Source organism: Neodiprion lecontei, chromosome 1 (assembly GCF_021901455.1).
Source record: "Neodiprion lecontei isolate iyNeoLeco1 chromosome 1, iyNeoLeco1.1, whole genome shotgun sequence".
NCBI lineage: Eukaryota > Metazoa > Arthropoda > Insecta > Hymenoptera > Diprionidae > Neodiprion > Neodiprion lecontei.
The window spans coordinates 2,247,127-2,261,228 of record NC_060260.1 but is presented as its reverse complement, the minus strand read 5'-3'; positions in this window follow the sequence as shown (position 1 = coordinate 2,261,228).

Sequence of the window (14,102 nt, the reverse complement as noted above, 5' to 3'; positions counted from 1 at the left end):
ACACAGTCTTTTAATAAAACAAACGGTAGGCACCTGAAATATCTTTACAAAAGTAATCTTCAAATTAGAGTTACATACAGTATTTACGATCAAATACAATCAAGGTGCGATTTCTCCATTGCTCGACACTTTTTTCTCGTCTTGAGTAAGGTCAAATTTCCCGAGAATTCTCACTTCAAGATGTCTCGACCAGAAACCCTCCTGATACCCCATGTCCATTCTCAAAGCAGTTTTAAATTTTCAATAGCATAAAGTGCTGCCATCTAGAAGCGGCACGAAACGTCGATATTGTCAGTAAGAAGTCTCGTATCCGGCTAGCAGCTCGGTCGTCCGCGCTTCTCGGAGCCTCCGTAAGATGGCGGCACAGCGGCAGCAGCGGCGAGTCGCGCGTCATTGAGAAAACAAGACACGATCGGCGGCAAACAAACGGTAAAAGGGATTCGCAGCATTCGCAACAAGGAGCCAAAATCGAAATCGGCGCCTCAAAGACGAGCGGTACGCGTGACAATTGCCAAAATACCGGCGATAAACGATTCCGTATACTTCGTCCGTGAATCAGAGTCGCAACTGCGCCTTAACTCGGGGATCTCGAGGTCAAGCGGCCGCGGCTGCCGCCTGATCGACCCACTGACCCAGTTATCAACAGCCCTTTCAGCCGAATCCAATTTGCCGTTTAGCGCCGGCGGAATTCGGCCGCAGACAATTCGACAGGTAGGCTAATCCGTTCCTCCCCCTCCCCCAATCATAGGGGACTCCCGGCCACCCGTATTAAGTTAAGGAATTGAATTTTCTACTTTAGTTTGTTATGACGAAAATAAAGTCCCTTATGAAATTCAAGATGGCGGCCGAGGAAGCTACTTCGGAATCTAATCGGAATTCCGGATTCGGAATATCGATGATCCACCCCCCCTCTGCCCAAAATATTAGAAAAAAATTAATCTATTGTCGAAAAATTTCAATTTGAAATGTACGTTCCGACCAGCCTCTAACGGGCAGATGCTTCTGCAGTGTGAGTTAATCGCCTCTGGATTATCCTCGTCACGAACGATTCGACGGCTTTGACAACAATGCTTATTATAACTTGATTGTAATGGAAAATACGTTTATTTGATTGTCAAGCTTTGAATTTCCAGTATTCACTAATCGGCTCTTATTTTAAACTCCGTAGGTGACCGGTGTGAAAGTTGAACGACGAAATGTACTGCGAGCGATGCCGAGACAACTTGAAGCACACGGTTACACCGTTACACCTAAACGCTGTGCGTCGCCGCGTCGCGAGGTGATTTCTCCCTGTGAAATCCAACTTTTCAGGGAACCGCGCGTTCGGCTCTCGACGTTGGATTTCACCGATTTCGGTGAGTGTCTGTATTTTTTCACCGTTTTTGTTCCTTCGAACAATCTGAGAACAAACGTGCCTAATACACTTGTTCCTCAAGTTATAATCAAGCGATGGATGCTTTATTCGTGCCTCTGACGGCACAATGAGGATCCATCGTAACGTTCCTCCGAAAAGAAATTCTGCCCTATCTTTACGCGTGTTATACCTACGTGTATAACGTATACCTGGACTTACTTTCGCGCCAAGACGTTCGACCGTGCGGAATTATTATCGCCGAGGGGTAGAAAATTATCTTTCAAACTCTATTCCAGCGCTGGTGCAGGAACTTTCGTCAAGGCAAACTTTCGTCGCTTGGCATAACGTTTGCCGTTCTCTATAGCTTATCAACCCTCCTTCCTTCCTTCCTTCGTTCCGCAGTTTCTTGCCAAAATTCACCTCGCGAGTAAGTGAGAATTACAGCAATACGCATCAATTTTATACCCGACAGTTTAAGCGTCGCGAATACCTTCGTTGTCAACTCCTTTTCATTTACCGGATGTACGTAACGGCTCGGATAGCCTTTGCTGCGATGGGATTGTATAACGTGCCAACTAATTACTCCGAACGTGAAAACGCGTGAAATTTTTCAAAGAGGTCACAAACCGAGCTTAATTCCGGAACCCGCGCGAGTTTCGGGGTGAATATTGTAGCATGCCGGACGATAAGAGTTACGCTCCTGAATATACTTACTTGAGTGTCCGACTCATTCGTGTCGCGTCCCCCGCGTTTTCGTGCTGCTGCGCTGAAGGGGCCCAAAGCAACAAAGATTAATCAAAGTTTAATCAAAAATTCTTGGCACAGAGCGCAGAGACAGAGGCAGAAGCAGAAGCAGCCCGCTAGCTCGGTATAAGTAAAGCTCTTTTAGCAACTCGAGACGCACGCTGAACGTAAATACCGTTTTATCAGTCGCGACGTAATATCTCCTCCTTCCTGACGACGGCTTGCAGTGAAATTTATTAACAGCTTCATTATGGGATAACAGTTGAACGCGATGCGAACGGCGTTTCTCCTTTTCATCCAGGCTAAAATAAATAAAAGGAAGAAAAAGTACGAAATTAAAATATAAACAAACGAATACAGAGGTAAAATAGATTCCTACATGATGATGAAAGAATGTTTACGGCGAAATGTCGGAAATCCGTAAGGTGGTGCATAAATTCAACAATTTCAAGAGGAGAACGACTGCTTTCCGAAATAACTTTATTACATAATTATTGTCATTAGACTTGAACAAATTTTGCCAACAATAAGCAGTGCGTGCTGCGTATGACAGATTTACCATCGATACCATTGTTCGCTGGATACGTACATAATAAAGGCTCTTTTGCGCCCGCGAACGGCAAATCCCAAATATAGGTATATTCGTTGAAATGTTTAAAGCGAAACAAACACAATTCAAGGGTTAATACAATCGGCGATTGATTAATCGAGCCGCAGATTTGGCCACTCCGAGAGGGGAGCCGCCGATTCGAAACATGCAAACGTATCGAACGGTGTAGACAGTCGTTCGCGATTAATATCCGCGTTATTACACACACCCGTCCAGATATATAAATATTTTCCGTTTTATTTCGCGGACGCAAAATGCGATTAATTAGTGTATTACAATACGCATATATTAGGCCGGTTCAGAGAAGTATATTTTTTTCGGAATTCGCTCTTCTCCGAGATTCTTGTACTTTTTTATTAACAATAAAAAATAGTTGACGCGAAAGGGCTGGGGTGAAAAATATTTTGAGGTACGTGTGATTTTTTCTAACACCGAAAAATCCACGGCTTTAACTTTTTTAACTTACAAATATTTGGGAGTTACAAAGATTCATCCTCACGGATTTTAACACAGATTTTTAAAATTATTTGGATATCACGGGAAAGCTGTCGGCTGCAGCTGAAAATTGTATGGAAAAGAATAAAAATCATTTGAAACGAGCGATCTCGGAAGAAGGAAAAACAACGACGTGTAAGAAACCTCGCGATATAAGGGAACTTTTGAAGCAACGATTAGTGTCTAACAATAGTATAAGTGTGCGTTATGTGTAACGAAAAAAGCCGTAAGCTTGTCGCTGCATCAGAGGGGGATTTAGAAAGAGCTCAGCGGCAAAACTGTCAAATAAATGAACGTTATAGTCGGCGAAGCTGGCGTTGGCGGTAGTTCAACTCCCTTTCTAGTCTCCCTCGGGATCCGAGCTGCGATGCGTGGCAGTCGACGGTGTGCGTGAGGGTGGGAGGGAGGGAGGGAGGGAGGGCTGCGTAATTTATTCATCCAGGGAGAGGCCTCCCTTTTCTTTCCATCCCACTTTGTTTCTCTCTCTCTCTCTCTGTCTGAGGGTCGGAACGAGCGGGGCGAAGGGTAGGAGAAGATATCCCGGCAAAATTTAGCTACAGAGCCGTACAACATGTCGGAGCTGTACGCAAGTACGAGATACGTACGTATCACGTAATACGAAAGGATTTCATTCCGTAAGTAAAAGATCTCGGTTATTTTCGTGATGGCGTATAGTGGAGGTAAAAAAAAAAAAAAAAACAACAGCAAAACGAAGGGAATAGAAGGTTGTGATAGTAAAATTGCGTTAATTGAAACAAATAAGAATAATATTTGGGAAATTTTCTTTTCTTTTTTTTCTTCGTCTCTTTCTTTCTTTCGATCCGTATTTTTCTTTTCGGTAAGAAATTATCGCGACAATTCAAGCGAGAGCGAATAATGATTCGAATCGATCCTTGTCGCGTAACGTATACATGTTACATACATAGAAACATCGTACGTACTGTACGTGGTAAAACAAGGGCGTTGTAATTAGCTTTTCCTTTCACTTCGTCTCTCGCTTTCGCCTCTCCTGCAATCCATATTTATTTATTTATTTATTTTTTTCTTCCCAGACCTCGCACACCCCGCGACTTTATTAGGATTCAGTTTTCTTTTCACCGGAAACGATTATGACCGGGTCCTATCCCTGCACGATCTTGGACGCATTTTGCGGTTAAAATGAAATTGCTCTCGTACGAAAAAAGACTGCATACGTGGGACGCGTTGTTTTTCTATGGGGAAAAAATAAAAATCCACTTTGTCTGTTACACATACGCGAATCGGCTTCTTTATACACCTGTATTCCTGTACAAATGCGTGTCTATATGTAGGAATTAATTTCATCGCGGGAAAATACAGTTGTGAAAACCGTATCTCGAGATTGCTTTATTCAATATACGTCTGCGAAACGCCGGTTTCCAGCCCCACGTGACACAGCCTCGCATGTATTACAGACGCATACCTCTGCGGAGGGAAAAGGGGTCGGAGGTTTTCTTCTTCTTTTCTTTTTTTCGTACGAATTTAGGAGAAAGCGGCATTCCCGGAGCTTCGGCATCCACGTGACTCCCCGGATCGTCTTTTGTCTCCGTTTCTGGATTCTGTCGCGCCCATCGGGCCTCCGGGAATATCCAACGGGTGAGATGTTTGCTGGCGAACACCTGAAAACGCCCTTCGAGTACCACGTTAGGCACTGTTAGACATGTACGCAATCGCTCAAGGGCAACCTTAAAGAAGCCAAGATGCAACACCTACCTTTGATTGATCTTATTGCGAGATACCTAGTCGCGCATGTTCGAGCACTTGGCAAATATGTAACGTATCATGATTTTCCTAAAAATGTGAGAAAATCAAAGCAGACTCGTATTACGAACGTGACACTTTATCGGTATCTGTTTTTCATTTCAATTATTTTGAAAGTTTATCAAATTTTCTACCCTGTGACAGCGATTTGAAATGAATCCTCAGCTCTTAGTCGTAGTGTTATTACGTCGTTCTCTCCTCTACTTTTGGAGAAAACACAGTTATACCTTACAAATGTATACTTAACAATCAATTCGACGAATACTCCTACGATGAACAAAAAAGCATGGATTTTCAGCTAACGGAAATCCAGCAGAAATACGCAAGACAAGTGTACCAGTTATCGAACTATTTCAATCGTATCTGTTTAATCCTTAGTTCTAAAATTATCAAAGAATAAATTTTTCGCGTTTAACCCTCTAGCAATTGGTTTTAGTCGTCGAAAAATTCACAATTTATGCGTTAATTTATAATTTTGCAAAATGAAAAGGTCTATAATGAAACTGGTGCACTCATCTTCCGCACAACAACCTGATCCTAGCGTGATATATTTGTGAACGATTCGCATAAATTTGCCCTCGATTTCCGATCGATCAATTATCCGAGAAAATCTCGGTTTCGGTCTCTGATCTTTCGGTCCGACAACCGATCCTTGACAGGGATCAGGAAGCTGGACGGAAGGGGAGGCCGATTTCGCCCGAGACGCGAACGAGGGCATCTATAACGCAAATCCCCCGGTATGTCATGGAAATCCGCTCTGTCCCGTCCCCGATGGCTGCCGGGTCTCGTCGCCTCGGAGATACGCGGAAGCTGTAAAGACTGAGTCGGGACGAGGGGGGGACGTCGGTCCGACTGGCGCGTACAGAAGCCGAAATTGCTTCCGCGGGTTCGAAAGTTTGCACCCCGGGTTAAGGTCAGGCTCCGAATTCTGAAGGGCTCAAGGCGGGAAGACTCGAAACCCACTCTGCAAATCCTCCGAGTGCAGACAATTAAACCGCGACACTGGAAAAGGTGAAAATGTCAACTCGATTTAGTAAATCGATTAATTATAATCGACTGCCTTGGAGGCTTGATGGTTTGGAAATCGTTCCTTGAATATGCCTACACGGTTATCTCCCGAGTATCGTTTATCACGATGGAAGAATTTGGCGATTTTGGTCGTTGTAGACTGTTTTGTTAGTGGATCACGTATTACGACGTTTCGACCCGGCTCAGCCGATCGTCCGGAAAAATCACCCGGATGATCGTCGCAAGGCTTGATTTGCTAGTGAACAGTTGGCCTAAAATAACCAAAATCGATGAATTTTTCCCTCGTATATCCTCCATGGTCGCTGACATAAAATTTACCGTTTATCACGCGATGTAAGAAGACAAGGTGCGTCGGTGTCTGTGCATATCCAAGATGACGTCACAGAAATCACGTAAATAGATTACTTGAAATTACTTATTAATTTCCGTACATTCTGTTTGCTGAAAATCCCAGTTTACGCGGTCGAAAGTTGAAAAAATGACAATATAAACACCGTAGGATAAAATATCAAGGCTATACGACGTCGCCTTGTTTTCTCACGTCATGGTTTATCAGAACATCCCGAATCTTGTCACACATAGATAGGAAAGTGAAATCTAAAGTATGAGAAACGTCAGCTCCTTCCGTCCTTGGTGTCGTAAAAGTTCGAATCCACTCTCGGCCCTTTTTCTATCCCGCGAGTTTCCGGCACTGACCCTATTCGTTGTGTATCCCCGTGGTCACGCGTCTGCTTTTTTACAGACACGCACTAACACGCCTCCCTCTCAATTGCTCCATATCCAACCGAGGCGGGGAGATTTACGCTTCGGTAAATCCCGAAAATTACCTTCTTCGTATCGGCAGGTGTGATAAAAAAGTGTCTCGATGTCTCCGCGGCCACTTGTACAATTCACCTTAGCGTAGGTAGGTAGGCTACCTGTAAACGAAGAAAAATTTCTCTGAAAAATTCGCTGCCAGATAATGTATTTTACAACGTACACGACGTCTTCGGGCTGCGAAAGAAACGAACAAATTCTTCTGTGTGGTCAAGTTGAATCAACAACGCTTGCCATGTCTCGAATAATTATCGCGAGCGGCACTCTTTTCTTCACATCTTTCCACCGGGTCACAAATTCAATCAACCGTCTACTCGTACATTTACCTAAATTTACACGCGATCGGTCCACCACCAGGACTCGGAGAGCTCGCGGTCATTGAACCTTGACATCATCCTCCGGACCCCCGGCGTACCGCTACCAATCTCTTCGGAGTACCCGTCGCGCCTACGCGACGTGCCGGAATCGACCATCTTTCCAAGTGTCCGCTGTGGCCGGAAAAATACTCGGTTATGGTGTTTTAGTTATAGACGTGGGATCGGAGAGAGATTCGGAGGAATTACCAGAGGCGCGAAACCGTGGACCTCACTCCAGTTTTGTCGGGTCGTGTAAGTTGGTGTGTAAAAATTTTGAATTACGATTGAACAGTACTTGTCCGACGATTCGTTTCTCGACACTTACACTCGGCGAATTTATGCTCAGAATTTGAACGCAGAGTCGATGAGGGGTCATTTCACGGAGCAATTAAACGAGTCGAGACGTTGAGCATGGATTTTGGGACGTTTCGTCCGATCATCTACCGTTCGAATAAACCTGGGGCATTCCGATCGATTTAGTCTGAATTTGTTGAGATTATTAAAAACGGCGTTTTCGCAATTGGTTTTCGCGATTGTGTACAAATTTCACCAGTGGCTGAAGAAAATCTGAACAAATGTCCGAGACTCTTTTGGTTCGGTAAGAACGTAATACCAAAATATGATCAGATTCGAAGGGGATGAAGGGTACGCGAGCTGCCAATCTGCTAGTTTAAATTAGTTTAAATCAGACTTTGACAAACGGAGCGTCCCGTTTTGCAAATTTTAAATTTCAACATCACTCGCCGCTCGTCCCACGCGTCAAATTCACAGCCGTGCGGCAACTCCTTGAAAATATTTTGCGAACGAGTGAAAAAAGTTCTCGTTCCAGATTCACGCTCCCAACAAGCAAAGTCTCCGAAGATAACGGGGCATTTTACTAGACGTTTTCTCGAAGCGTATAATGCATTCCCTCGTTCGTGCAGCGTATTATACGCCTATCGCCGGGGTTATGGTCCTTACTTAGGATCTAGGCGATCGTTTTCCGATTGGCTGAGGCCCGAGGGGCTTCTTCCCTCTTAGCCTCGAGAGTGAAAATCTCTTAACTACTCGGCGCCGAGCTGTCATCCGTCAATTGGAGGCGCTCACCGTTGCCCGAGAAAAAAGTTTCGAGAAGGTAAAACACTCCGCGATGTTCTTTGGGCGTAAGTCGTTGCGACGATCTTTTTCCTCCCTGATACTTCAACTTTCTCGGAGTACTAATGACAATATTTATCTGAAATAACGAATCATTTCTCCGCAGCATTTATGCGGTCTTTTTGTATCCTATCAAAATCCTCGTTGTTTCAGCTGAAAATTTGCAGTTCAAGTTAATCGAGTCGAATTTTGTTTAAACAATGCCTCCCAATGTTTGCACGGAAAAAACGTTCAGTTGTCGACAAATTTTTAGATATCCATTAACTCGGGTCAAATTTTACTCAATCTTACAGTTACTCTAGAGGCATCCCCGAGTCCAAATTTCATCTAAAGTTACTTTGAAGGAATCTGAACCTGGAAATCCTGCATTGATCCTCCGACTGCTAAAAATGAAACTAATCCGAAACTATTTTGACGCTATTCGATCTACAGCTCCTCCATTGGACCTGTAACTCCTCCTTTGCCGATATATTATCACAGCGACATTCAATTAATCACAATGAACGATTCAAGGGATATTTCGATATGTTTTTGACAGGTTTCAATATCATTTGAAAATTAAGTATCACATTTCAACTGTATTTAATCAACGTTCTTTCGAATACAAAAACCCTTTTAACTGATCCAATATACAGAAGATACGATTAAACGCATGTGTAAACCAATTCCCATTCATTGGGATTTTAATTTGATTTCATACGATTTAATCGTATTTTTTGTATTTCAATAACAATCAATCACAATCGATGAATCTTTATCGGCGGGTTCGGATTTTGAGCGTTAACGGAGGGTTTCGAACAAGCAGGTTTAACTCAACCTCCGGAGGGTTAAAGGAGATTCCAAACATACCCCGATTCAAGACTATTCTTGATAAATCGGTAAATTTCGGATATCTTTAAACGTCAAAGTAGGAACCTGCTTCGCTATCGTTAAACTCTAGGCAGAAACTCGTACGCAGGGTTTCGAGTAGGCGCTTATAAATTTCGGCTCGGGTCCTTATTTCTCTGGAAATATCAAAGGGCTGCACCCCTCGTCGCGAAGCTCGGCGAAGCTCGGCGCCATTCGGCTAACGCAATGTGTCCAGAAATTACGTGAAATATGAGAAGCACGTTGGCGACACCACGGGCACGCAACTGAGGTCGTTCAAATTTCCCGGATGGCCTCCAAGCCACACCGGGTAAAATAAAAGCATCGACTCGTGACGAGACAACAACGCGACGCGACGCGATTCTGAACGTATCACCTCGACTCGTTCAACTGTAATTGGTACACCGTGTGATTTCAATTCGTTTCGGACAGGCATGAAAATGTACGAACTGCTCCTACACCGGCGACACACAATCCTGCACGCTTTAGGCAATTCCCACCTCGACACTCTTTAATTACAAACTTCGTAAATGAACAATGCCGGCACGCGGTGTTGTCTCTTTTTTTCCACACCAACCTCCCTTTACCTTTCGCTTCCGCTAATTCGAAAGTATCAACTTGCGTTAAAGCTCGTTTGAGAGCGTGTTCTCTGATTCCCAGTCTCCACCTCTCTACATCCCTCTTTCCCTCTCTCCTCTCTATATCGTATACAACACGGAGCGTAGGTATATTCACCTCAGTTTTCCGATAAATCGAGTCACGCTGTCGTCGGAACAGTTACAAACATTTCATTGAAACCGTTATGCGATTCCAAATTACCTGCGCTTATATCTTCGGTAAAGAATTTTCTCTAACTTTCGGCAAAAATTTCTTCTCCCAATTCTTAAAATTTTTTTTCAGTTTCGTAGGATGTTCTCACCGCCATTTGGGGAGAAATCTGTCGCCTCGTTACCTCCCGAAAATTACATAATTGCGTCGAATTTGAATAATACGAAAAAATTCAATCGCGATCGAGATTTATTTACTTATTTTCCTCCCCACGTCTCTCTCTCTCTCTCTCTCGTTCTCCCGCCATTTTCACGAAAGCGGGCGCTTCTTTCGACCAGACAATAGCCTCGGAGACGCTTTCCGACGGCTCAAGTGTCCGTCGGCTACACTCGACCCAGCCTCCGGGCTGCTGCAGGAGTGCCGAATGACCGTCGCCCTGGAGGAGCTCGAGGGCGGTAAATAACACCGGTTGACAGGGCGAGCCGCGCACCCCGGAGTCCGGCTTCGTTTCGTTGGATTTTTCGAAAAAGGGGAGCAGGCTTGTATTATTCACACCTCGGGCAGCATGCCCCGATCCTATCGATCCCCGAATTCACCTGGTCGATGCAGCAAATACGCGATCGTATATCCATGCGGGATCGGTTTTTTACACCACCTATAAAATTACCGCGGGTATAACGGTTTCAAATTCTCACTCTTTTCGTGCGCCTCTTTTTTTCACGCCCGTTTTCAATTATTCCACTATAGAAGAGATAATTCCAGCTCACACATAGGTATACCATACCGTAGAGTAATACTGCTGGAAATACCGAACCAATACCGAATGAATTACCACGTTAGAATTATCGGTATCTGGATAATAATTTCACCGAATTAAAGTGAGTTTGACTAATTTTACTTACTTGACTAATTAAAACATCAGTTCGTTCTTTTCGGTGTAAGAAATTGAGAGTAAAGAGATACGATGATGTCCGAAGGCTTACCCACCGAAGCACGAGTCTGTCGGGTACAGTTATTATACGTATAGAGTGAAACCGCTTCGCCGTTTAGTTTTCAGATTTAAGAGCTCCTAGTCGCGCCGGTGAAAGCGACGCGGGATTTAGAATCGTCGAGTCTCGATGAGACGGGCGTCTGTGTTGGCGGTGGAAAAAATTTGGAGTCGGGGAAGACGCTGGTTGTATCGAAGTAATTGATATCGCAGGTTGATGCCGAGTGACGTCGGCAGAAGAGAAGAGAAGAGGGTTGAGATAGGCCGAGCAGCCCCGCAGTCGCTGACGTAGAGAGAGAGAGAGAGAGTGAGAGTGGAAAGGGGGCGGAGGTGGAGGGACGCCGTTGCCATGGCAGCCATGGCTGGGTCCCGCAGTTTCGAATGGTTTGGGTAATGTTCCGAGGGCTTGAAATGGATTTCTCTCGCCTGGCCAGCAAACGAGGTTAGTCAATGCCTAACGCACAAATGGGCATAGTTGCCTAATTAATTGTCGCTTACTAGTAACGCCGCCTCGTTTACATGCCGCTCAAACTGCGCGCGGTCTACGATTATGATATGCGTATAATGCGTATACTTGTGCAACACCTTCGCGCATAACGAATACGCGTACGAACAAATTGCGATTTATCGTTCTACCTTGATCCGAACAAGTTATGTACACCGTGGAAATCGATTCGTTATAGTCGTAGAGAAACGGCGATTCGATTGTCGGACTGGTTAGAGAGTGATTGGAGTTGGTATAAAAGTTGGCGCGTACTTCGGAGGGTGGATCGATGGATCAGGTTTCACCCTTGCCGAAGTTATTTGAGTTTGAGATGTTTTTACCGTCGATCGTCTGCGTGCCGGCGAGACGAGAAGGATCGCGATAAAGGGTATTGGCGAAACACTTAGTGCATCGACGTCAAAAATTTCCCTCCGCTTCCGCTTAACTACCAACGAACCGCCACCTCGCCGGGAGGAAGACATCCCATGACCGTATAGTTCGGAAGGTTGTAAAACGCGATAACCGGGAGCTGGGAAATTGGCAGAGCTATCCCGAAGATCAGCTTCGGAGATTCCCTTCTCGTTCGAATTATCGAATTAAGGTCACACGTACGCTGAGTTTATCCTCGCGTCCCCCTGCGGGGAAAATCATGCCCCGCTTTTTCATAATGCGGAAGGGTATAGTGTAAAAGAAGCCGGCGGCAAAAGGGATGCTCGACTCGTTCAAAGGACCTTTCAAAGTGGCTTACAATCGCTGATCCTTTACGTATAAGCGCACACACCCACGTATGTACGTATATATATATATATATACACCTACGCATGTATACCATAAAACTCGCTGCGGAGTAGAAAACTATTTATGTCGTACCCTTCGGGGGATTTTGCCTGCGGTGGAGAGTCTTCGTTTGATGAATTAATTTACGAACAGCTTCTTGACTCGATGAAAACTCTTTTCAAGTCAACTCCGACGAACGTCGCGACCGAAGTTGCTTCTTCTTTTTTATTATACCTTATATACCTGCCGGTACTGCCTACTTTATCCAGCAATAAATGATAAGTACAAGAAGCGAATTACATCTCGTGAATGTATTTAAATTATATACGTGATTGTGAGAGGTATATTTAACATCGTGAAAACAGTCGAGTAAATACCCGTGGTTATGCCGCAGCCGGTATTTTTGGCCCCGTGTGATGTGCCGATTAATCACGTGGCGGTACTAATTGCCACGCATATTATTGTCGTCAATCGGTACTAATTTTAGATTCATAATCGACACGGGGCTAATTATTGCGAATAAGAGGTCCGCGATGAATTCAATTATTACACGTTACTCGCTTCAATTGTATCCTACTAATGGGATACACGTGTATATACACACACACATACATATATATATATATATATACCAGGGCGGTCCTTATTTGGGTATCGGAAAAATTTTTACTGGGACAATCCCGAGATCTGTTACAAACGATTAGAAAAAAAATCTGTGTTAAATTCCAAGACTCTGCGTCAACCGGAACACGCGCTTCTAAGCTCCGAGAGTTATGTACGTGAAATACACATAGTTTTTATAACCAGTGATTTCGTTTTGTACGACTTTGGTGTAAATTATTCGGTTCGATTATTTTTTTGATCCCAGTGGCCATCGCTATTATTTGTCTTTCGCTAAAATAGCACGTTACATGTCGCAGAAACGAACATCCTCAATACCGGGGCGAAATCAACTTTAAAGTATGTACACGGACAATATCACAGAATATGTATAACGCTTAATTGAAAATTTCTACCAGTGCAGTGAGAATATATAATGTCGTCGCCAGTGGCGCAAGCCCGTAATTGACTCGTAAATATTATCGGCCAAAGGGGTTAAACGATTGCGACAAGTGCGCGGAGGGTGAAGCGGGGAACGGTGGTAAAGCCAAAGAGGGTCGTGAAAATTCTTTGCCCCACAATTCCGACTAGACTCGGTTTACCTTGGCCGACGGTTGACCTGAATCCGAACGCGCCTCGGGCCTGGTACGCCATTAACCGGCAGGTGAAGGAAAACAAACTCGGACATGTACTCGATGCTTATGAAAGTGAATATATATACACATATACATATATACATATATATATATTATATATACATATATGTGCCCGAGCGTCGCGTCTCTCCAGCGATAAGCAAAACGGAAAATTTCGTCTCGCTTATTCAAGCTGGTTCGTTCAAGACAGCTTTGCAGGATCGATCGATCATTTCTTACGTCTCGCACGGTGAAACTCTCACCTTGTATATCGGCATTAAAATTTGAGCCACGGAATTGTCCGAATTGTTCCGTGTCCTCGTCTCGATTCAAGTTGGCCAGAATGAGACGCTAGACCGTAACCTCGACTCGCCTTGAAATCACGTCTGACGCCGCGTCTTTGAGCCGAAAATTACAGGCTGTCGTGCACGCGGCTACTCGATGCTGAATATACATTGCACGGGAATAAGAAATCGGGAAAGCGATCGTAAGTGTAAGAGACTTCAAAGCTCTCGGATACCATATTGCATGAAAATATGACGATTTTTTTGTATTTTTAACCACTATAACAGATCCGCCATTATAAATTTTGGAAGCCTGACTTTGGATCCGTTATCGGTGACCCAAAAAAACTTTCACTAACAAATTTCTACCAAAATACGAATA